Here is a 19290-nt window from a genome sequence, read left to right as displayed (position 1 = left end):
TTGAAGGAATGGAGCCCTGTCACGCTTGGGGTATGTCTCTTTGTTTGGAAGTGCTCTACAAGGGTGCTGAAAAGCACCCTCTTCCACAGGGCTTCGTTCCTTCGTGAAGGCTGCCCTCCCAGGCTAGTGTGCTCTGTTTGCCTCCATCGAAATTCTCTCCCCCTACCTCTTGCCGTAGAAGGATTATTGATTATGTGTTTTGACACCATATGTAAGGAAGTTGCACGAAAATTAGAACTTTACAGTTGTGTTTCAAGAAAAATAAACAGGCCAGGGTAGAGGATGTAGGGCAAACAAATGGCACACCCTATAAAAATTAAGTAAGCCCGTATCTGGACGGAATCTAGGGGAACGTTCAAGGATCAGGGGTCAAGTTCGAAACTTCCCAAATCCGGAAAAGAGACAGAAAAATATCTTTCCTGGAGAGTGGAATTCATCCGATTTGTCTAAGTTGTCTTGGAAACATTGTGTCCGTGAAGGGGGTTGCCAGGACCACCTCGAATTTGGAGTTTCTGATCTCAGGATGACAAACCATCCCACATGACCACGTGTTCTCAGTGCATAGTTTGACCTAGGCTAGGATAGCCAAGAGTCCTACAAGTGACCGGTGCAAATTCAAGGACAACAACCAAGAGTCACGAAAGCACTCACACCTCACCCTAGAGAACATACAGCGATTAAAGAAATACAAACTAATCCCTTGGAATGAAGGAGAACGGACTGATAAGCATGTCTAAGGGAGATAGCTGAGAAAGACCATGACGAGTATACTATGGAAAAGAAAAAGAGGACCCAGAAAATGGAAGGTGAACAGAAATCACACCTGAATTATCCACAATGAAAGATGATGTCCGTCTTTAGACAGACTCTGCTGGAACGTTTGAAAGTCAGAGAAATTCACAAGCCAAAAAACGGCAGCGAAGGTCAAGCATGGGCTAACTGGGAAGGGTGAGTTATGAGACTGCTCCAAGCAGGCTCTGAAACCTGTATCCAGGAAGCATGCTGGACCTCAGAGACACAATTATGACAAATCCTCTGACATCACAATGGACCCGAAAAACAACCTAGCCTCATCTACACAGTGCTAGAGTTGGGCTCACTAGTATATTTAACTCCCATTGCACTCAAGTGCACGTTGCCACTGAACATGTAAGTGGCCGGCCGGTGGTGCAGTGGTGAGGTCCGCACCTTCTGGGTCTGTGGCCCAGTATGGGCTGGGTGGAATCCTCGGTTTGGGCCTCCTCACCACTGCTTCAGTTGTTCTGGTGCAGGCGTCCGAGGTAGAGTAGAGGCAGATGGGAAGGGACGTTGGACAGGGCCACACTTCCACAGCAAATACAGGAGCATTGCCAGCAGATGTGAGCACAGCAATGCACTTGTGCCAAAACAAAACCAATTAAAAGTTGCAAAGAATAGAAAAACTGAAGCTAAGGAAAAAAAACAACAAAAAAACAGGAGCTTGCCATTACGAAGAATAGGATCTCTGTGAATAACCTTAGCAAAACAGGTGAATTCTATGTTAATTCAAAAACTAGCAAACCTTTGGGGAAAGAAACTCAAGAAGACACAAGAAAAAAAAAGATACCGAGGGATCTAGGAATGGAAGGATTAACACACTTGAAAGGTTCATACCGCAGTAAGGAATCTCTGGATTCCATGCAATCCCAGTCAAAGTTGCAGCAGTATTTGCCACAGAGAAGAAGAGAGAATCCTAAAGTTTCTAGCCAGCAACACGAGACCCTGACTAGGCAAAGGAATCCTCAGGAAAACGAACAAAGCGGCACGTGTCACAATTTCTGATTTCAACATAGAGGACGAAGCGCTAGGTACCGAAACGGCACAGTCTGGGCCCCAAAACAGGCATGAAGACCCATGCAAAACAATTGAGAGCCCAGAGCCCAACTCAAACTTACATGGACAGCCCATTTTGGACCAGGGAGCCAAGTGGAGACAGCGGAGAAAGGAGAGTCTCTACAATAAACGGTGCTGGGAAGCCTGCACAGCCACATGGAACACAACGAGAGTACACCATGATGTTACACCTGGCACACACACCACCTGAAGTGGATTAAAGCCTTGAATGGCAGACTTGAAACCGTGAACCTTGTAGGAGAAGACCTAGGCAGAGTGCTCTTTGCCATCTGTCTGAGCCGCCTATTTGGAAGAAGCATGTCTGACTGGGCAAGGGCAACAAAGGAAACAAGAAACAAACGGGACCACATCAAATGCACACACTTCTGCCCACTCAAGGAAACCATCAACTGAATACTAAGACACCACAACAATTGGGAGAGGATGTTTGCAAACCACACATCGGACAAGGGGTGAAAAGCCCAAAGATACAATCAACTCGCACGTCTCCACAAGAAAAAAAACAAGCCAATGAAAACCTGGTCAAAAGATGGAAGCAGAGATTTCTCCGAAGAAGACAGAAAGAGGGCCAGTAGGTGCACGAAAACTTGTTCACCATCATTAAGTCTCAGGAAAATGCAAATCCAAACTGCAAGGCCATGGCAGCTCACTGTGGTCAGCATGGCTAGAAGGAAGCAGACAGGAAATAACAAGTGTCAGAGAGGAGGTGGAGAGAAGGGAAGCCTCCTGCACTGCTGGTGGGAGTGTAACCCGGTGCAGCCACGATGCCAAAGGTGTGGAACTGCCTCAGAAGTTTAAGTATCCATGTCCCGTATGACCCAGCTATTAATCTGCCGCTTGTTTATCCAAAAAAGTCAGAAAGACTACCGCATAAAGACATGTGCATGGCTGTGTTCACCACAGTCTTACTCCTGATATCCAAGACTTGGAAAGCACCCTGGTGTCCAGCAAGGGATGATTGGAGAAGGAAGATGGGCTATAGCCACACAATGGTATACCACTCAGCCGGAACAAATGATGCAATCCAGCCATTTGTGACCACCAGAATGGCTGTGAGGGTTTTAGGGGAAGTGTAACAAGCCCCAGTGAGAAATTCAAATACCATAGAATCTCACTTACAAGGCGAAGAAAAAGCAAGCACTAACCATCAGGTGGCACTGAACATTTGTATGCGGGCTCCCAGAGGCAAAGAGGGGCGGTGACGGAGGGTGAAAGAGAAGATTAGGCACAAGTGTGTGGTGAGGGCCTGTGATTAGTCTTACACTGGTGAAGATGATGTAAGCTACACAGAAGTCTAAAGCAATGAGGATGTGAATCTGGAAGTTATAGTACGTTCTAATGCAGGGTCATGGCTATAAATTCACCTCAAATCAAAAATCCAAAAAGGGGTCCAGAATGATGTCATAAAGCTTTGGGGGCGGAAAGAGTTTACGGAAGGTGAACTTCCAAGGATGGAAAATCACCTCCAAATGCTTACAGATGCTACAGAAAGGCAGACCATTCCAAATAGGTGAAGAGGAATACTACGAAGAGAACATGATCAGTCCTAAACCCATGAACGAACGGAAAATGTTACCGTCCATGATGTTATTACTAATCACCTTCACGAATAATCCAAACAGGCCCACGTCTTCCCAAGTTCAGGCAAAAGGTTGGTCCAAAAGTACAATTCAGGGCCGGCCCTGTGGTGGAGCAGGTAAGTGCCCACATTCCGCTTGGGCGGCCCGGGCCTCACTGTTTCACATTACGAGTGCATATCACATTAGTAGTGTTAGGAAATATAGATTTCATGGTATGGTGCGGGCAGAGATCATAAATAAGCAGCAATTGTGAGGATACGTTATCAATACGCACAAGAAAAGGAACCATAAGAATATTACAATCTATGGAAGTATCTGGTACACTTCCCAAAGGCAGAAGGAAGGAAAACTTGTGACCTGCCAAGGTGGAATTGGCAGAGTGCCACGAGATGACACCATCATTGTGCATCAGAACATTCCCTGGGCAACTTCAACTTGTGAGGGAGTCCAGGACTTTTTCTGGGTAAGGTCCACCCATTTTGCCATCTACCCAAGATATAAGAGATAAAACCCAGGATAATCTTACAGGAGTGAAACCAGTGTCTAGAGAGAATGTAGGAGCCCTTTCGAAGTTCAAGGAGAAAGATAGAAACTGACAACAATTGCAGAAAAAGGAAAACTATCCTACCTAGACAGGGTGAGGAGTCAGACTGGTCTGAGATGGCTGTGAAACTCTGTGTGCACGGAGGTTGTCAGGACAACTTCGAATTTTGAGGTCGCTTATGACATCACGGTGAACATGTCCCCCAGGGTGGCCGCATGGTTACAGTCTGAGGATTGGCCTAGGCTAGGCTATTAAAGGGACAGATACCCAGAAACAGGTTTGGCAAACAGAAAGCAGGCACAGAAACTAGAAGAGATAAAACAGAGTCTGATGCAAGGGATAAGAAAGGAACCCTAGGCCACAAGTGAGAATAGAGGGACAGGCACGGAGAGGAGAACATTGTCATCTATTCAAGTCTATGGGGAGGTCATGCTGATTCAAGCTTGCAACTTCATTGGAAACAAGTGGCCGGACTTGGCGTTCATCACACCTACAGTGCCCTTGTGCCTTAAGCATAATGCAAAGTCAAGAAAGATGTCTTGAGGACATTGAAGAGAAGAATCGATGCCTCCTTTCCAAGGCCCGTAGCATTCTTTGAAGGTCAGTCTCTTTTTCCGAAGCTCTGGTGTCACGTGGGCCCACTGGGCACATGGTAATGTGTCCCAAGAGATGTCTTGGAAGCCTTGAAGGAATGGAGCCCTGTCACGCTTGGGGTATGTCTCTTTGTTTGGAAGTGCTCTACAAGGGTGCTGAAAAGCACCCTCTTCCACAGGGCTTCGTTCCTTCGTGAAGGCTGCCCTCCCAGGCTAGTGTGCTCTGTTTGCCTCCATCGAAATTCTCTCCCCCTACCTCTTGCCGTAGAAGGATTATTGATTATGTGTTTTGACACCATATGTAAGGAAGTTGCACGAAAATTAGAACTTTACAGTTGTGTTTCAAGAAAAATAAACAGGCCAGGGTAGAGGATGTAGGGCAAACAAATGGCACACCCTATAAAAATTAAGTAAGCCCGTATCTGGACGGAATCTAGGGGAACGTTCAAGGATCAGGGGTCAAGTTCGAAACTTCCCAAATCCGGAAAAGAGACAGAAAAATATCTTTCCTGGAGAGTGGAATTCATCCGATTTGTCTAAGTTGTCTTGGAAACATTGTGTCCGTGAAGGGGGTTGCCAGGACCACCTCGAATTTGGAGTTTCTGATCTCAGGATGTCAAACCAACCCACATGACCACGTGTTCTCAGTGCATAGTTTGACCTAGGCTAGGATAGCCAAGAGTCCTACAAGTGACCGGTGCAAATTCAAGGACAACAACCAAGAGTCACGAAAGCACTCACACCTCACCCTAGAGAACATACAGCGATTAAAGAAATACAAACTAATCCCTTGGAATGAAGGAGAACGGACTGATAAGCATGTCTAAGGGAGATAGCTGAGAAAGACCATGACGAGTATACTATGGAAAAGAAAAAGAGGACCCAGAAAATGGAAGGTGAACAGAAATCACACCTGAATTATCCACAATGAAAGATGATGTCCGTCTTTAGACAGACTCTGCTGGAACGTTTGAAAGTCAGAGAAATTCACAAGCCAAAAAACGGCAGCGAAGGTCAAGCATGGGCTAACTGGGAAGGGTGAGTTATGAGACTGCTCCAAGCAGGCTCTGAAACCTGTATCCAGGAAGCATGCTGGACCTCAGAGACACAATTATGACAAATCCTCTGACATCACAATGGACCCGAAAAACAACCTAGCCTCATCTACACAGTGCTAGAGTTGGGCTCACTAGTATATTTAACTCCCATTGCACTCAACTGCACGTTGCCACTGAACATGTAAGTGGCCGGCCGGTGGTGCAGTGGTGAGGTCCGCACCTTCTGGGTCTGTGGCCCAGTATGGGCTGGGTGGAATCCTCGGTTTGGGCCTCCTCACCACTGCTTCAGTTGTTCTGGTGCAGGCGTCCGAGGTAGAGTAGAGGCAGATGGGAAGGGACGTTGGACAGGGCCAGACTTCCACAGCAAATACAGGAGCATTGCCAGCAGATGTGAGCACAGCAATGCACTTGTGCCAAAACAAAACCAATTAAAAGTTGCAAAGAATAGAAAAACTGAAGCTAAGGAAAAAAAAAAACAAAAAAACAGGAGCTTGCCATTACGAAGAATAGGATCTCTGTGAATAACCTTAGCAAAACAGGTGAATTCTATGTTAATTCAAAAACTAGCAAACCTTTGGGGAAAGAAACTCAAGAAGACACAAGAAAAAAAAAGATACCGAGGGATCTAGGAATGGAAGGATTAACACACTTGAAAGGTTCATACCGCAGTAAGGAATCTCTGGATTCCATGCAATCCCAGTCAAAGTTGCAGCAGTATTTGCCACAGAGAAGAAGAGAGAATCCTAAAGTTTCTAGCCAGCAACACGAGACCCTGACTAGGCAAAGGAATCCTCAGGAAAACGAACAAAGCAGCACGTGTCACAATTTCTGATTTCAACATAGAGGACGAAGCGCTAGGTACCGAAACGGCACAGTCTGGGCCCCAAAACAGGCATGAAGACCCATGCAAAACAATTGAGAGCCCAGAGCCCAACTCAAACTTACATGGACAGCCCATTTTGGACCAGGGAGCCAAGTGGAGACAGCGGAGAAAGGAGAGTCTCTACAATAAACGGTGCTGGGAAGCCTGCACAGCCACATGGAACACAACGAGAGTACACCATGATGTTACACCTGGCACACACACCACCTGAAATGGATTAAAGCCTTGAATGGCAGACTTGAAACCGTGAACCTTGTAGGAGAAGACCTAGGCAGAGTGCTCTTTGCCATCTGTCTGAGCCGCCTATTTGGAAGAAGCATGTCTGACTGGGCAAGGGCAACAAAGGAAACAAGAAACAAACGGGACCACATCAAATGCACACACTTCTGCCCACTCAAGGAAACCATCAACTGAATACTAAGACACCACAACAATTGGGAGAGGATGTTTGCAAACCACACATCGGACAAGGGGTGAAAAGCCCAAAGATACAATCAACTCGCACGTCTCCACAAGAAAAAAAACAAGCCAATGAAAACCTGGTCAAAAGATGGAAGCAGAGATTTCTCCGAAGAAGACAGAAAGAGGGCCAGTAGGTGCACGAAAACTTGTTCACCATCATTAAGTCTCAGGAAAATGCAAATCCAAACTGCAAGGCCATGGCAGCTCACTGTGGTCAGCATGGCTAGAAGGAAGCAGACAGGAAATAACAAGTGTCAGAGAGGAGGTGGAGAGAAGGGAAGCCTCCTGCACTGCTGGTGGGAGTGTAACCCGGTGCAGCCACGATGCCAAAGGTGTGGAACTGCCTCAGAAGTTTAAGTATCCATGTCCCGTATGACCCAGCTATTAATCTGCCGCTTGCTTATCCAAAAAAGTCAGAAAGACTACCGCATAAAGACATGTGCATGGCTGTGTTCACCACAGTCTTACTCCTGATATCCAAGACTTGGAAAGCACCCTGGTGTCCAGCAAGGGATGATTGGAGAAGGAAGATGGGCTATAGCCACACAATGGTATACCACTCAGCCGGAACAAATGATGCAATCCAGCCATTTGTGACCACCAGAATGGCTGTGAGGGTTTTAGGGGAAGTGTAACAAGCCCCAGTGAGAAATTCAAATACCATAGAATCTCACTTACAAGGCGAAGAAAAAGCAAGCACTAACCAACAGGTGGCACTGAACATTTGTATGCGGGCTCCCAGAGGCAAAGAGGGGCGGTGACGGAGGGTGAAAGAGAAGATTAGGCACAAGTGTGTGGTGAGGGCCTGTGATTAGTCTTACACTGGTGAAGATGATGTAAGCTACACAGAAGTCTAAAGCAATGAGGATGTGAATCTGGAAGTTATAGTACGTTCTAATGCAGGGTCATGGCTATAAATTCACCTCAAATCAAAAATCCAAAAAGGGGTCCAGAATGATGTCATAAAGCTTTGGGGGCGGAAAGAGTTTACAGAAGGTGAACTTCCAAGGATGGAAAATCACCTCCAAATGCTTACAGATGCTACAGAAAGGCAGACCATTCCAAATAGGTGAAGAGGAATACTACGAAGAGAACATGATCAGTCCTAAACCCATGAACGAACGGAAAATGTTACCGTCCATGATGTTATTACTAATCACCTTCACGAATAATCCAAACAGGCCCACGTCTTCCCAAGTTCAGGCAAAAGGTTGGTCCAAAAGTACAATTCAGGGCCGGCCCTGTGGTGGAGCAGGTAAGTGCCCACATTCCGCTTGGGCGGCCCGGGCCTCACTGTTTCACATTACGAGTGCATATCACATTAGTAGTGTTAGGAAATATAGATTTCATGGTATGGTGCGGGCAGAGATCATAAATAAGCAGCAATTGTGAGGATACGTTATCAATACGCACAAGAAAAGGAACCATAAGAATATTACAATCTATGGAAGTATCTGGTACACTTCCCAAAGGCAGAAGGAAGGAAAACTTGTGACCTGCCAAGGTGGAATTGGCAGAGTGCCACGAGATGACACCATCATTGTGCATCAGAACATTCCCTGGGCAACTTCAACTTGTGAGGGAGTCCAGGACTTTTTCTGGGTAAGGTCCACCCATTTTGCCATCTACCCAAGATATAAGAGATAAAACCCAGGATAATCTTACAGGAGTGACACCAGTGTCTAGAGAGAATGTAGGAGCCCTTTCGAAGTTCAAGGAGAAAGATAGAAACTGACAACAATTGCAGAAAAAGGAAAACTATCCTACCTAGACAGGGTGAGGAGTCAGACTGGTCTGAGATGGCTGTGAAACTCTGTGTGCACGGAGGTTGTCAGGACAACTTCGAATTTTGAGGTCGCTTATGACATCACGGTGAACATGTCCCCCAGGGTGGCCGCATGGTTACAGTCTGAGGATTGGCCTAGGCTAGGCTATTAAAGGGACAGATACCCAGAAACAGGTTTGGCAAACAGAAAGCAGGCACAGAAACTAGAAGAGATAAAACAGAGTCTGATGCAAGGGATAAGAAAGGAACCCTAGGCCACAAGTGAGAATAGAGGGACAGGCACGGAGAGGAGAACATTGTCATCTATTCAAGTCTATGGGGAGGTCATGCTGATTCAAGCTTGCAACTTCATTGGAAACAAGTGGCCGGACTTGGCGTTCATCACACCTACAGTGCCCTTGTGCCTTAAGCATAATGCAAAGTCAAGAAAGATGTCTTGAGGACATTGAAGAGAAGAATCGATGCCTCCTTTCCAAGGCCCATAGCATTCTTTGAAGGTCAGTCTCTTTTTCCGAAGCTCTGGTGTCACGTGGGCCCACTGGGCACATGGTAATGTGTCCCAAGAGATGTCTTGGAAGCCTTGAAGGAATGGAGCCCTGTCACGCTTGGGGTATGTCTCTTTGTTTGGAAGTGCTCTACAAGGGTGCTGAAAAGCACCCTCTTCCACAGGGCTTCGTTCCTTCGTGAAGGCTGCCCTCCCAGGCTAGTGTGCTCTGTTTGCCTCCATCGAAATTCTCTCCCCCTACCTCTTGCCGTAGAAGGATTATTGATTATGTGTTTTGACACCATATGTAAGGAAGTTGCACGAAAATTAGAACTTTACAGTTGTGTTTCAAGAAAAATAAACAGGCCAGGGTAGAGGATGTAGGGCAAACAAATGGCACACCCTATAAAAATTAAGTAAGCCCGTATCTGGACGGAATCTAGGGGAACGTTCAAGGATCAGGGGTCAAGTTCGAAACTTCCCAAATCCGGAAAAGAGACAGAAAAATATCTTTCCTGGAGAGTGGAATTCATCCGATTTGTCTAAGTTGTCTTGGAAACATTGTGTCCGTGAAAGGGGTTGCCAGGACCACCTCGAATTTGGAGTTTCTGATCTCAGGATGTCAAACCAACCCACATGACCACGTGTTCTCAGTGCTTAGTTTGACCTAGGCTAGGATAGCCAAGAGTCCTACAAGTGACCGGTGCAAATTCAAGGACAACAACCAAGAGTCACGAAAGCACTCACACCTCACCCTAGAGAACATACAGCGATTAAAGAAATACAAACTAATCCCTTGGAATGAAGGAGAACGGACTGATAAGCATGTCTAAGGGAGATAGCTGAGAAAGACCATGACGAGTATACTATGGAAAAGAAAAAGAGGACCCAGAAAATGGAAGGTGAACAGAAATCACACCTGAATTATCCACAATGAAAGATGATGTCCGTCTTTAGACAGACTCTGCTGGAACGTTTGAAAGTCAGAGAAATTCACAAGCCAAAAAACGGCAGCGAAGGTCAAGCATGGGCTAACTGGGAAGGGTGAGTTATGAGACTGCTCCAAGCAGGCTCTGAAACCTGTATCCAGGAAGCATGCTGGACCTCAGAGACACAATTATGACAAATCCTCTGACATCACAATGGACCCGAAAAACAACCTAGCCTCATCTACACAGTGCTAGAGTTGGGCTCACTAGTATATTTAACTCCCATTGCACTCAACTGCACGTTGCCACTGAACATGTAAGTGGCCGGCCGGTGGTGCAGTGGTGAGGTCCGCACCTTCTGGGTCTGTGGCCCAGTATGGGCTGGGTGGAATCCTCGGTTTGGGCCTCCTCACCACTGCTTCAGTTGTTCTGGTGCAGGCGTCCGAGGTAGAGTAGAGGCAGATGGGAAGGGACGTTGGACAGGGCCAGACTTCCACAGCAAATACAGGAGCATTGCCAGCAGATGTGAGCACAGCAATGCACTTGTGCCAAAACAAAACCAATTAAAAGTTGCAAAGAATAGAAAAACTGAAGCTAAGGAAAAAAAAAAACAAAAAAACAGGAGCTTGCCATTACGAAGAATAGGATCTCTGTGAATAACCTTAGCAAAACAGGTGAATTCTATGTTAATTCAAAAACTAGCAAACCTTTGGGGAAAGAAACTCAAGAAGACACAAGAAAAAAAAAGATACCGAGGGATCTAGGAATGGAAGGATTAACACACTTGAAAGGTTCATACCGCAGTAAGGAATCTCTGGATTCCATGCAATCCCAGTCAAAGTTGCAGCAGTATTTGCCACAGAGAAGAAGAGAGAATCCTAAAGTTTCTAGCCAGCAACACGAGACCCTGACTAGGCAAAGGAATCCTCAGGAAAACGAACAAAGCAGCACGTGTCACAATTTCTGATTTCAACATAGAGGACGAAGCGCTAGGTACCGAAACGGCACAGTCTGGGCCCCAAAACAGGCATGAAGACCCATGCAAAACAATTGAGAGCCCAGAGCCCAACTCAAACTTACATGGACAGCCCATTTTGGACCAGGGAGCCAAGTGGAGACAGCGGAGAAAGGAGAGTCTCTACAATAAACGGTGCTGGGAAGCCTGCACAGCCACATGGAACACAACGAGAGTACACCATGATGTTACACCTGGCACACACACCACCTGAAATGGATTAAAGCCTTGAATGGCAGACTTGAAACCGTGAACCTTGTAGGAGAAGACCTAGGCAGAGTGCTCTTTGCCATCTGTCTGAGCCGCCTATTTGGAAGAAGCATGTCTGACTGGGCAAGGGCAACAAAGGAAACAAGAAACAAACGGGACCACATCAAATGCACACACTTCTGCCCACTCAAGGAAACCATCAACTGAATACTAAGACACCACAACAATTGGGAGAGGATGTTTGCAAACCACACATCGGACAAGGGGTGAAAAGCCCAAAGATACAATCAACTCGCACGTCTCCACAAGAAAAAAAACAAGCCAATGAAAACCTGGTCAAAAGATGGAAGCAGAGATTTCTCCGAAGAAGACAGAAAGAGGGCCAGTAGGTGCACGAAAACTTGTTCACCATCATTAAGTCTCAGGAAAATGCAAATCCAAACTGCAAGGCCATGGCAGCTCACTGTGGTCAGCATGGCTAGAAGGAAGCAGACAGGAAATAACAAGTGTCAGAGAGGAGGTGGAGAGAAGGGAAGCCTCCTGCACTGCTGGTGGGAGTGTAACCCGGTGCAGCCACGATGCCAAAGGTGTGGAACTGCCTCAGAAGTTTAAGTATCCATGTCCCGTATGACCCAGCTATTAATCTGCCGCTTGCTTATCCAAAAAAGTCAGAAAGACTACCGCATAAAGACATGTGCATGGCTGTGTTCACCACAGTCTTACTCCTGATATCCAAGACTTGGAAAGCACCCTGGTGTCCAGCAAGGGATGATTGGAGAAGGAAGATGGGCTATAGCCACACAATGGTATACCACTCAGCCGGAACAAATGATGCAATCCAGCCATTTGTGACCACCAGAATGGCTGTGAGGGTTTTAGGGGAAGTGTAACAAGCCCCAGTGAGAAATTCAAATACCATAGAATCTCACTTACAAGGCGAAGAAAAAGCAAGCACTAACCAACAGGTGGCACTGAACATTTGTATGCGGGCTCCCAGAGGCAAAGAGGGGCGGTGACGGAGGGTGAAAGAGAAGATTAGGCACAAGTGTGTGGTGAGGGCCTGTGATTAGTCTTACACTGGTGAAGATGATGTAAGCTACACAGAAGTCTAAAGCAATGAGGATGTGAATCTGGAAGTTATAGTACGTTCTAATGCAGGGTCATGGCTATAAATTCACCTCAAATCAAAAATCCAAAAAGGGGTCCAGAATGATGTCATAAAGCTTTGGGGGCGGAAAGAGTTTACAGAAGGTGAACTTCCAAGGATGGAAAATCACCTCCAAATGCTTACAGATGCTACAGAAAGGCAGACCATTCCAAATAGGTGAAGAGGAATACTACGAAGAGAACATGATCAGTCCTAAACCCATGAACGAACGGAAAATGTTACCGTCCATGATGTTATTACTAATCACCTTCACGAATAATCCAAACAGGCCCACGTCTTCCCAAGTTCAGGCAAAAGGTTGGTCCAAAAGTACAATTCAGGGCCGGCCCTGTGGTGGAGCAGGTAAGTGCCCACATTCCGCTTGGGCGGCCCGGGCCTCACTGTTTCACATTACGAGTGCATATCACATTAGTAGTGTTAGGAAATATAGATTTCATGGTATGGTGCGGGCAGAGATCATAAATAAGCAGCAATTGTGAGGATACGTTATCAATACGCACAAGAAAAGGAACCATAAGAATATTACAATCTATGGAAGTATCTGGTACACTTCCCAAAGGCAGAAGGAAGGAAAACTTGTGACCTGCCAAGGTGGAATTGGCAGAGTGCCACGAGATGACACCATCATTGTGCATCAGAACATTCCCTGGGCAACTTCAACTTGTGAGGGAGTCCAGGACTTTTTCTGGGTAAGGTCCACCCATTTTGCCATCTACCCAAGATATAAGAGATAAAACCCAGGATAATCTTACAGGAGTGACACCAGTGTCTAGAGAGAATGTAGGAGCCCTTTCGAAGTTCAAGGAGAAAGATAGAAACTGACAACAATTGCAGAAAAAGGAAAACTATCCTACCTAGACAGGGTGAGGAGTCAGACTGGTCTGAGATGGCTGTGAAACTCTGTGTGCACGGAGGTTGTCAGGACAACTTCGAATTTTGAGGTCGCTTATGACATCACGGTGAACATGTCCCCCAGGGTGGCCGCATGGTTACAGTCTGAGGATTGGCCTAGGCTAGGCTATTAAAGGGACAGATACCCAGAAACAGGTTTGGCAAACAGAAAGCAGGCACAGAAACTAGAAGAGATAAAACAGAGTCTGATGCAAGGGATAAGAAAGGAACCCTAGGCCACAAGTGAGAATAGAGGGACAGGCACGGAGAGGAGAACATTGTCATCTATTCAAGTCTATGGGGAGGTCATGCTGATTCAAGCTTGCAACTTCATTGGAAACAAGTGGCCGGACTTGGCGTTCATCACACCTACAGTGCCCTTGTGCCTTAAGCATAATGCAAAGTCAAGAAAGATGTCTTGAGGACATTGAAGAGAAGAATCGATGCCTCCTTTCCAAGGCCCATAGCATTCTTTGAAGGTCAGTCTCTTTTTCCGAAGCTCTGGTGTCACGTGGGCCCACTGGGCACATGGTAATGTGTCCCAAGAGATGTCTTGGAAGCCTTGAAGGAATGGAGCCCTGTCACGCTTGGGGTATGTCTCTTTGTTTGGAAGTGCTCTACAAGGGTGCTGAAAAGCACCCTCTTCCACAGGGCTTCGTTCCTTCGTGAAGGCTGCCCTCCCAGGCTAGTGTGCTCTGTTTGCCTCCATCGAAATTCTCTCCCCCTACCTCTTGCCGTAGAAGGATTATTGATTATGTGTTTTGACACCATATGTAAGGAAGTTGCACGAAAATTAGAACTTTACAGTTGTGTTTCAAGAAAAATAAACAGGCCAGGGTAGAGGATGTAGGGCAAACAAATGGCACACCCTATAAAAATTAAGTAAGCCCGTATCTGGACGGAATCTAGGGGAACGTTCAAGGATCAGGGGTCAAGTTCGAAACTTCCCAAATCCGGAAAAGAGACAGAAAAATATCTTTCCTGGAGAGTGGAATTCATCCGATTTGTCTAAGTTGTCTTGGAAACATTGTGTCCGTGAAAGGGGTTGCCAGGACCACCTCGAATTTGGAGTTTCTGATCTCAGGATGTCAAACCAACCCACATGACCACGTGTTCTCAGTGCTTAGTTTGACCTAGGCTAGGATAGCCAAGAGTCCTACAAGTGACCGGTGCAAATTCAAGGACAACAACCAAGAGTCACGAAAGCACTCACACCTCACCCTAGAGAACATACAGCGATTAAAGAAATACAAACTAATCCCTTGGAATGAAGGAGAACGGACTGATAAGCATGTCTAAGGGAGATAGCTGAGAAAGACCATGACGAGTATACTATGGAAAAGAAAAAGAGGACCCAGAAAATGGAAGGTGAACAGAAATCACACCTGAATTATCCACAATGAAAGATGATGTCCGTCTTTAGACAGACTCTGCTGGAACGTTTGAAAGTCAGAGAAATTCACAAGCCAAAAAACGGCAGCGAAGGTCAAGCATGGGCTAACTGGGAAGGGTGAGTTATGAGACTGCTCCAAGCAGGCTCTGAAACCTGTATCCAGGAAGCATGCTGGACCTCAGAGACACAATTATGACAAATCCTCTGACATCACAATGGACCCGAAAAACAACCTAGCCTCATCTACACAGTGCTAGAGTTGGGCTCACTAGTATATTTAACTCCCATTGCACTCAAGTGCACGTTGCCACTGAACATGTAAGTGGCCGGCCGGTGGTGCAGTGGTGAGGTCCGCACCTTCTGGGTCTGTGGCCCAGTATGGGCTGGGTGGAATCCTCGGTTTGGGCCTCCTCACCACTGCTTCAGTTGTTCTGGTGCAGGCGTCCGAGGTAGAGTAGAGGCAGATGGGAAGGGACGTTGGACAGGGCCAGACTTCCACAGCAAATACAGGAGCATTGCCAGCAGATGTGAGCACAGCAATGCACTTGTGCCAAAACAAAACCAATTAAAAGTTGCAAAGAATAGAAAAACTGAAGCTAAGGAAAAAAAAAAACAAAAAAACAGGAGCTTGCCATTACGAAGAATAGGATCTCTGTGAATAACCTTAGCAAAACAGGTGAATTCTATGTTAATTCAAAAACTAGCAAACCTTTGGGGAAAGAAACTCAAGAAGACACAAGAAAAAAAAAGATACCGAGGGATCTAGGAATGGAAGGATTAACACACTTGAAAGGTTCATACCGCAGTAAGGAATCTCTGGATTCCATGCAATCCCAGTCAAAGTTGCAGCAGTATTTGCCACAGAGAAGAAGAGAGAATCCTAAAGTTTCTAGCCAGCAACAGGAGACCCTGACTAGGCAAAGGAATCCTCAGGAAAACGAACAAAGCGGCACGTGTCACAATTTCTGATTTCAACATAGAGGACGAAGCGCTAGGTACCGAAACGGCACAGTCTGGGCCCCAAAACAGGCATGAAGACCCATGCAAAACAATTGAGAGCCCAGAGCCCAACTCAAACTTACATGGACAGCCCATTTTGGACCAGGGAGCCAAGTGGAGACAGCGGAGAAAGGAGAGTCTCTACAATAAACGGTGCTGGGAAGCCTGCACAGCCACATGGAACACAACGAGAGTACACCATGATGTTACACCTGGCACACACACCACCTGAAGTGGATTAAAGCCTTGAATGGCAGACTTGAAACCGTGAACCTTGTAGGAGAAGACCCAGGCAGAGTGCTCTTTGCCATCTGTCTGAGCCGCCTATTTGGAAGAAGCATGTCTGACTGGGCAAGGGCAACAAAGGAAACAAGAAACAAACGGGACCACATCAAATGCACACACTTCTGCCCACTCAAGGAAACCATCAACTGAATACTAAGACACCACAACAATTGGGAGAGGATGTTTGCAAACCACACATCGGACAAGGGGTGAAAAGCCCAAAGATACAATCAACTCGCACGTCTCCACAAGAAAAAAAACAAGCCAATGAAAACCTGGTCAAAAGATGGAAGCAGAGATTTCTCCGAAGAAGACAGAAAGAGGGCCAGTAGGTGCACGAAAACTTGTTCACCATCATTAAGTCTCAGGAAAATGCAAATCCAAACTGCAAGGCCATGGCAGCTCACTGTGGTCAGCATGGCTAGAAGGAAGCAGACAGGAAATAACAAGTGTCAGAGAGGAGGTGCAGAGAAGGGAAGCCTCCTGCACTGCTGGTGGGAGTGTAACCCGGTGCAGCCACGATGCCAAAGGTGTGGAACTGCCTCAGAAGTTTAAGTATCCATGTCCCGTATGACCCAGCTATTAATCTGCCGCTTGTTTATCCAAAAAAGTCAGAAAGACTACCGCATAAAGACATGTGCATGGCTGTGTTCACCACAGTCTTACTCCTGATATCCAAGACTTGGAAAGCACCCTGGTGTCCAGCAAGGGATGATTGGAGAAGGAAGATGGGCTATAGCCACACAATGGTATACCACTCAGCCGGAACAAATGATGCAATCCAGCCATTTGTGACCACCAGAATGGCTGTGAGGGTTTTAGGGGAAGTGTAACAAGCCCCAGTGAGAAATTCAAATACCATAGAATCTCACTTACAAGGCGAAGAAAAAGCAAGCACTAACCATCAGGTGGCACTGAACATTTGTATGCGGGCTCCCAGAGGCAAAGAGGGGCGGTGACGGAGGGTGAAAGAGAAGATTAGGCACAAGTGTGTGGTGAGGGCCTGTGATTAGTCTTACACTGGTGAAGATGATGTAAGCTACACAGAAGTCTAAAGCAATGAGGATGTGAATCTGGAAGTTATAGTACGTTCTAATGCAGGGTCATGGCTATAAATTCACCTGAAATCAAAAATCCAGAAAGGGGTCCAGAATGATGTCATAAAGCTTTGGGGGCGGAAAGAGTTTACGGAAGGTGAACTTCCAAGGATGGAAAATCACCTCCAAATGCTTACAGATGCTACAGAAAGGCAGACCATTCCAAATAGGTGAAGAGGAATACTACGAAGAGAACATGATCAGTCCTAAACCCATGAACGAACGGAAAATGTTACCGTCCATGATGTTATTACTAATCACCTTCACGAATAATCCAAACAGGCCCACGTCTTCCCAAGTTCAGGCAAAAGGTTGGTCCAAAAGTACAATTCAGGGCCGGCCCTGTGGTGGAGCAGGTAAGTGCCCACATTCCGCTTGGGCGGCCCGGGCCTCACTGTTTCACCTTACGAGTGCATATCACATTAGTAGTGTTAGGAAATATAGATTTCATGGTATGGTGCGGGCAGAGATCATAAATAAGCAGCAATTGTGAGGATACGTTATCAATACGCACAAGAAAAGGAACCATAAGAATATTACAATCTATGGAAGTATCTGGTACACTTCCCAAAGGCAGAAGGAAGGAAAACTTGTGACCTGCCAAGGTGGAATTGGCAGAGTGCCACGAGATGACACCATCATTGTGCATCAGAACATTCCCTGGGCAACTTCAACTTGTGAGGGAGTCCAGGACTTTTTCTGGGTAAGGTCCACCCATTTTGCCATCTACCCAAGATATAAGAGATAAAACCCAGGATAATCTTACAGGAGTGACACCAGTGTCTAGAGAGAATGTAGGAGCCCTTTCGAAGTTCAAGGAGAAAGATAGAAACTGACAACAATTGCAGAAAAAGGAAAACTATCCTACCTAGACAGGGTGAGGAGTCAGACTGGTCTGAGATGGCTGTGAAACTCTGTGTGCACGGAGGTTGTCAGGACAACTTCGAATTTTGAGGTCGCTTATGACATCACGGTGAACATGTCCCCCAGGGTGGCCGCATGGTTACAGTCTGAGGATTGGCCTAGGCTAGGCTATTAAAGGGACAGATACCCAGAAACAGGTTTGGCAAACAGAAAGCAGGCACAGAAACTAGAAGAGATAAAACAGAGTCTGATGCAAGGGATAAGAAAGGAACCCTAGGCCACAAGTGAGAATAGAGGGACAGGCACGGAGAGGAGAACATTGTCATCTATTCAAGTCTATGGGGAGGTCATGCTGATTCAAGCTTGCAACTTCATTGGAAACAAGTGGCCGGACTTGGCGTTCATCACACCTACAGTGCCCTTGTGCCTTAAGCATAATGCAAAGTCAAGAAAGATGTCTTGAGGACATTGAAGAGAAGAATCGATGCCTCCTTTCCAAGGCCCGTAGCATTCTTTGAAGGTCAGTCTCTTTTTCCGAAGCTCTGGTGTCACGTGGGCCCACTGGGCACATGGTAATGTGTCCCAAGAGATGTCTTGGAAGCCTTGAAGGAATGGAGCCCTGTCACGCTTGGGGTATGTCTCTTTGTTTGGAAGTGCTCTACAAGGGTGCTGAAAAGCACCCTCTTCCACAGGGCTTCGTTCCTTCGTGAAGGCTGCCCTCCCAGGCTAGTGTGCTCTGTTTGCCTCCATCGAAATTCTCTCCCCCTACCTCTTGCCGTAGAAGGATTATTGATTATGTGTTTTGACACCATATGTAAGGAAGTTGCACGAAAATTAGAACTTTACAGTTGTGTTTCAAGAAAAATAAACAGGCCAGGGTAGAGGATGTAGGGCAAACAAATGGCACACCCTATAAAAATTAAGTAAGCCCGTATCTGGACGGAATCTAGGGGAACGTTCAAGGATCAGGGGTCAAGTTCGAAACTTCCCAAATCCGGAAAAGAGACAGAAAAATATCTTTCCTGGAGAGTGGAATTCATCCGATTTGTCTAAGTTGTCTTGGAAACATTGTGTCCGTGAAGGGGGTTGCCAGGACCACCTCGAATTTGGAGTTTCTGATCTCAGGATGTCAAACCAACCCACATGACCACGTGTTCTCAGTGCTTAGTTTGACCTA

Source organism: Equus asinus, chromosome 21 (genome assembly GCF_041296235.1).
Source record: "Equus asinus isolate D_3611 breed Donkey chromosome 21, EquAss-T2T_v2, whole genome shotgun sequence".
NCBI classification, from domain to species: domain Eukaryota; kingdom Metazoa; phylum Chordata; class Mammalia; order Perissodactyla; family Equidae; genus Equus; species Equus asinus.
This window is presented reverse-complemented; position numbering follows the sequence as displayed.